This window comes from Xenopus tropicalis, chromosome 10 (assembly GCF_000004195.4).
Source record: "Xenopus tropicalis strain Nigerian chromosome 10, UCB_Xtro_10.0, whole genome shotgun sequence".
In the NCBI taxonomy this organism is placed as follows: domain Eukaryota; kingdom Metazoa; phylum Chordata; class Amphibia; order Anura; family Pipidae; genus Xenopus; species Xenopus tropicalis.
The window spans coordinates 42,380,410-42,386,493 of record NC_030686.2 but is presented as its reverse complement, the minus strand read 5'-3'; positions in this window follow the sequence as shown (position 1 = coordinate 42,386,493).

The following is a 6,084-nucleotide window of genomic DNA, read 5'->3' as shown; positions in this document are numbered from 1 at the left end:
TATAAGTTAAAGAAAAATGATATGATAATACATACTCTGATGTTAAGGCTGATAAAAAAAGCACTGGGATTCAGAATAGGCCCTGGCATTTCACATACACAGAGGCCCAAACAGCCCCCCCAGCCCAATAAATAGTGAGTGTCTATGGCACCTTACAGCAGCCCCTCTGGCATTTGCCTGAACCCACAGATTGCCAGTCTGGGCCTGGGTCCTGGCATTCCAAGTACCCAGAGGCCCAAACAGCCCCCCAGCCCAATAAATAGTGAGTGACTATGGCATCTTACAGCAGCCCCTCTGGCATTTGCCTGAACCCACAGATTGCCAGTCTGGGCCTGGGTCCTGGCATTCCAAGTACCCAGAGGCCCAAACAGCCCCCCCAGCCCAATAAATAGTGACTGTCTATGGCACCTTACAGCAGCCCCTCTGGCATTTGCCTGAACCCACAGATTGCCAGTCTGGGCCTGGGTCCTGGCATTCCCAGTACCCAGAGGCCCAAACAGCCCCCCCAGCCTAATAAATAGTGACTGTCTATGGCACCTTACAGCAGCCCCTCTGGCATTTGCCTGAACCCACAGATTGCCAGACTGGGCCTGTTTTACTCGAAACTACCTTAGTGTACAAGCTACACCCATACTAGGAACTGATACTTACCCAAGTCATGGCAAAGTCCCGCTATCTGTACACACAATATATCCGTGTCAGTAATATTAAGCTTGGGCTGCCGGTCACGTAACTCTCGGGCAAGACATCCTGCCAAGTGCCCCACCCTGTACAAACAAACACCAAAACATGAAACAGGGACACTTGGGAACAGAAGCCAAATAACAATAATAATCCTCTCCTGTAATCCAGTTACCGTATGGAATAATGCCCATATACAACTCTCTGCTTTGTTAATTGGGAAGGCTCACCAATCCTTTATGTAGCTTCTAGCACCTTACCCATTATGGGTTAACTAGTCAGAGTGTTAAACATGAAACCCAAATTCCTTTTTTTATTAACACATCCATACCCATTATAAAGGCATTTAAAAATCCCAGCTGTCAATCATATATTGCCTGTCCTGTCTCTATGCCTTAAGCGTGGCAGACTATTACTTTTACTTTCCATTCAGCACTCCCTAGATGCCACTGCACTACTCATATTCCCCCTCCCTCCTAACCAACTAATTGTGTAGCCAGTGCATGGGCATCAGGTCCCCCCCATTCTGGCACATAAACAAGATTTTGGGGTGATACAAAGCTTGCCTTAATAACAGTGGCCACAAAATGGCAGCTGTCTGCTTGCTGTGATTGTGAATTCCAGAAGGAAACAAAATTAAAACAATTTATACAGTGTAAGTGACGGTTATTTTGCTTGCCAAACACAATAGAAAAATTTTGGAATTATTTCTTAGGGTTCAGGTCCCCTTTAAGGTACAAAGCTGTGAATAATAAAAGACCTCACCCAATGGAGTGCTCAAATCTGTTGTGAGAAGCCCCAGGGTAAACGTAATAGATCCCACCGAGCTGTTTGATGTATCTCAGGCGCTGGAACTCAGGGGTGTCAATGATACGGACTAGCAGTGGGTGTAATTCGATGTGGCCATGGATTGGGTCATTGAACACCTGAAGAGCATAAAGGGAAAATAAGTGGACAGTAAGATATTATAAGAGTCTCATTCTGCCAGAATGACTAAAAATTAGCAAAAAAATGCCCCATAGAAAATGGAGGAAAGTAGGACAAAGTGTAAAAACTAAGTAGAGCTGGTCGATTCATCCTATGGGATTAAAAATAGTTATCCGTAGGGCATAGCAAGGCCCCCCATACAGCTCAAAACAAGTCAGTGGCTTTCATTGTCCCATCCATTGCCACCTGAAACCAAGTATGGCAAAACGTGGGAATATCCTAGCTACCAAGAGACTATATAGGGAGTGTAGGAGCCTGGAGCTTCCTCGTTGACCTAGTAAGATCCAGAAGGCAGGACATACTTTGGAAGGCAGCCCAGGTGGGAGACTGCACCTTGTTAGGACTAGTTAGCAGGGAGGAGGTGTGGTGCTAGAGGTGAGAGGTGGCTAGGGTAGTCAGCAATGGCAACCTGTGGCCCAGAAAGTCGTTACTGTGGGAGACCATGGGCGATTGTGTGCCAGCTAGGGACGAAACCATCCAGGTGTAGGCAGTAAGGAAGTCCCCCTTTTCCTAGTTTTGCTTGGTGATTTCCCTATTATGGGCTAATTTCTGAGAATACCCACTATACTAAGAAGTGATATAATCTCTATGATTAAATGGGGAGTTATTATGCCAGCTTGCTAAAGGAAAACTGCTAGGGGACAGGTAGGAGTAGGACCCAGAAGCATCTTGGAGACAGGTCATTCATAATCATATCACCCCATAGCTAGATTTACAGAATTACAGAATTGAGGAATTGAAGAGTAAACATGCCGTACCTTAGTTGGTTTAGAAGGGTTCATCCTGCACAACTGGAAACAAATAGGGGCAACATTACAGGCTGCAGTCACTGGATCATACCAATTACAAATTGACACTCTGATTTAAGAATATGAGGCAGAACAACAAGGGCATTTAGTTGCACCAAAAGAGACATCAACATACCAAAAGAGTAAGTCTGAAAGCACAGAGCACGGATGCCAGTCAGATTGATCAGATGAGTTTCCTCCTGCAGAACCTCTGGGATCCAGAACCTACAGGCAGTAGAAAACAGCTCCACACAGTAACTTAGCAGGGCAGTTGCACCAAAAGTGAAACCAACCTAGTGAGACATATTTCCCTTTGGCTGAACCTCCGGGGTGTAAAGGCAATAGAAAGGTTTTGTCTGGTAGGACCTTATTGGTAAATGCCCAACTATCCCATATGAACCAACCCCATGCACGTAACTAATAGAGCACCTACCTCTAGGCAGCACACTGTAAATGAGGCATCTGTGAGCTGAGCTTTCCTTTATATTGGGATAAAAGTTGGTATGGTTCCTGGTCAGAACTAAATACAGCTCATTAGCAGTAACAGGTAAGCTTGTCCCACAAACACAACAACAGCTACAAGGAAGTGGCATTCGTGCATCAGATGCCTGGGTTGTATTTGTTTAGAAGTGGCAAAAATATTTTTATAATAATAAAAGAATAAATACCATAGGCAAAGGGTGAGTGCAGACTCATCCTTGCAAACATTTCTGTTTGGTAAATACCACATTTATATTAAAGGAATACTGTCATGTATGCATCAGTTAATAGCGCTCCTCCAGGGAAGTCCTGCTTTAAAAAATTTTTGAAATCCGAAGTAGAGCTAGACATGGCCTTAATTTTCCAGGTGCCCTCAGCCATGTGACTTGTGCATTATAAACTTCAGTCTCTCTTTACTGCAGTGCTTCAAGTTGGAGTTATATCAGCCTAAGGCAGGGTTAGACTGGGGGGTGAAGGGGCTCCCTCCCTAAACCCCCCACCCACCGTCCTCCCCCGAGCTGTAAATTTAATGCGTCGGGTCTGGGGCCCACCGGGATTTGTCCGGCCCAGTCCGACCCTGGCCTAAGGGATTCAGCTGCCTGAACTGATAGTGCCTTCATGGTTCTCTACTGCTGCCACTGCTCTGCTTTAAACAAATAGCATTGCTATTGCAGAAACCCTCCTATTTTAGTGACTGGGTAAAGGGACAAAACTGCCCATACTGTCTCCCATTACTTTTGTTGCCCGCGGGGAAATTTCCACCAAAAACCTTTGTCGCTAGTGGAAAGCATGTGTGTCATTTGATTACCCATATGTCAGAATTTCCCCAATGTATGAAAACAAAGTCACAGATAGCTTGCATTGCTAAAAATGCTCCCATGATAGTGGTAGATATGAGAATAGCTCCCAAGCAGGAGAAAGCCAAGTTGGGTTTTGTGACTTGGAATATTGCCTTGCACAGTACATAGTTACATAGTTACATAGGGTTGAAAAAAGACCATTGTCCATCAAGTTCAACCCATCCGAGTAAACCCAGCACACAACCTATACTAACCAATCTATACACTCACATACATAAACTATATATATACAACCAGTAATACTAACTGTAGATATTAGTATCACAATAGCCTTGGATATTCTGCTTGTTCAAAAACTCATCCAGGCCCCTCTTAAAGGCATTAACAGAGTCTGCCATTACCCCATCACTAGGAAGGGCATTCCCCAACCTCACTGCCCTCACCGTGAAAAACCCCCTACGCTGCTTCAAATGGAAACTCCGTTCCTCTAATCTAAAGGGGGGGCCTCTGGTGCGCTGATTGTTTTTATGGGAAAAAAGAACCCCCCAACTGCCTATAATCCCCTCTAATGTACTTGTACAGAGTAATCATGTCCCCTCACAAGCGCCTCTTTTCCAGAGAAAACAACCCCAACCTCGACAGTCTAACCTCATAGTTTAACCCTTCCATCCCCTTTACCAGTTTAGTTGCAGTCTCTGCACTCTCTCCAGCTCATTAATATCCTTCTTAAGGACTGGAGCCCAAAACTGCACTGCATACTCAAGGTGAGGCCTTACCAGGGACCTATAAAGCGGCAAAAATATGTTCTCATCCCTTGAGTCAATGCCCTTTTTTATACAAGACAGCACTTTATTTGCTTTAGTAGCCACAGAATGACACTGCCTGGAATTAGACAACTTGTGATCTACAAAAACCCCTAGATCCTTCTCCATTAAGGATGCCCCCAACACACTCCCATTCAGTAGATAGTTTGCGTTTATATTATTCCTACCAAAGTGCATAACTTTGCACTTGTCAACATTGAACCTCATTTCCCAGTTTGCTGCCCAGTTTTCCAATTTTGTCAAATCGCTCTGCAAAGCGGCACATCCTGCATGGAACTTATAGTTTTGCACAATTTAGTGTCATCAGCAAAAATAGAAACAGTACTGTCTATGCCCACCTCCAGGTCATTAATAAACAAGTTAAAAAGCAAAGGACCAAGGACTGACCCCTGCGGTACCCACTAACCACACTGGCCCAATTAGAAAATGTTCCATTTACCACCACTCTTTGTACTCTATCCTTCAGCCAGTTTTCTATCCAATTACAAATATTATGTTCTAGGCCAATATTCCTTAATTTGATCATTAACCTTCTGTGAGGTACTGTATCAAACGCTTTAGCAAAATCTAAGTAGATGACATCAACTGCCATTCCAGCATCAAGGTTCCTGCTCACCTCCTCATAAAAGGCGACTAAATTAGTCTGGCAAGATCTGTTACGCATAAAACCATGTGGCACAAACTAATAGTATTGTGAACTGCAATGTATTCAACTATCCTATCCCTTATTACCCCTTCCAGAAGCTTTCCTACTACTGATGTCAGACTAACAGGCCTATAGTTTTCAGGCTGAGAACGAGATCCCTTTTTAAATAACGGCACCACATTAGCAATCCGCCAGTCTCTCGGCACCATGCCAAACCTCAACGAATCCTGAAAAATTATGTGAAGAGGCTTGGCAATCACAGCGCTCAGCTCATTTAATACCCTGGGATGAATCCCATCCGGTCCTGGACCTTTGTTTACCTTTACATGTTCAAGTCTCTTTTGAATTTCCTCCTGAGTGACCCACGCGCCAGTAGCTAAATTACTAGCACTGGGTATATTAAAAGGGAAGCCTTCATTATCTGGCTCCTCAGATGTATAGACAGATGAAAAATAAGAGTTCAAAATTTCAGCTTTTTCCCCGTTCTCATCAACCAACGTACCTCCCCGTGATAATAAAGTTCCCACCCCTTCTTGCTTCATTTTTTTACTATTCACATAATTAAAAAATAATTTTGGATTCTTTTTACTCCTATCTGCAATATCCCTTTCCATCTCTATTTTAGCTTGCCTGATAGCTTTTTTGCATGCTTTATTTGCTTCCTTGTACCTGATGAAAGTTTCCGCTGTCCCAGCTAACTTGAACGCTTTAAAAGCACGTTTTTTATTACCAACCTCGACCTTAACTCTTTTATTCAGCCATAAGGGTTTTGCTTTGCGATGCCTCTCCTTGCTTACAAGGGGGATATACTGTTGTGTATACCTACAAAGCAATGTTTTAAAGATGTTCCATTTTCCTTCTGTGTCTAACCCCATGAA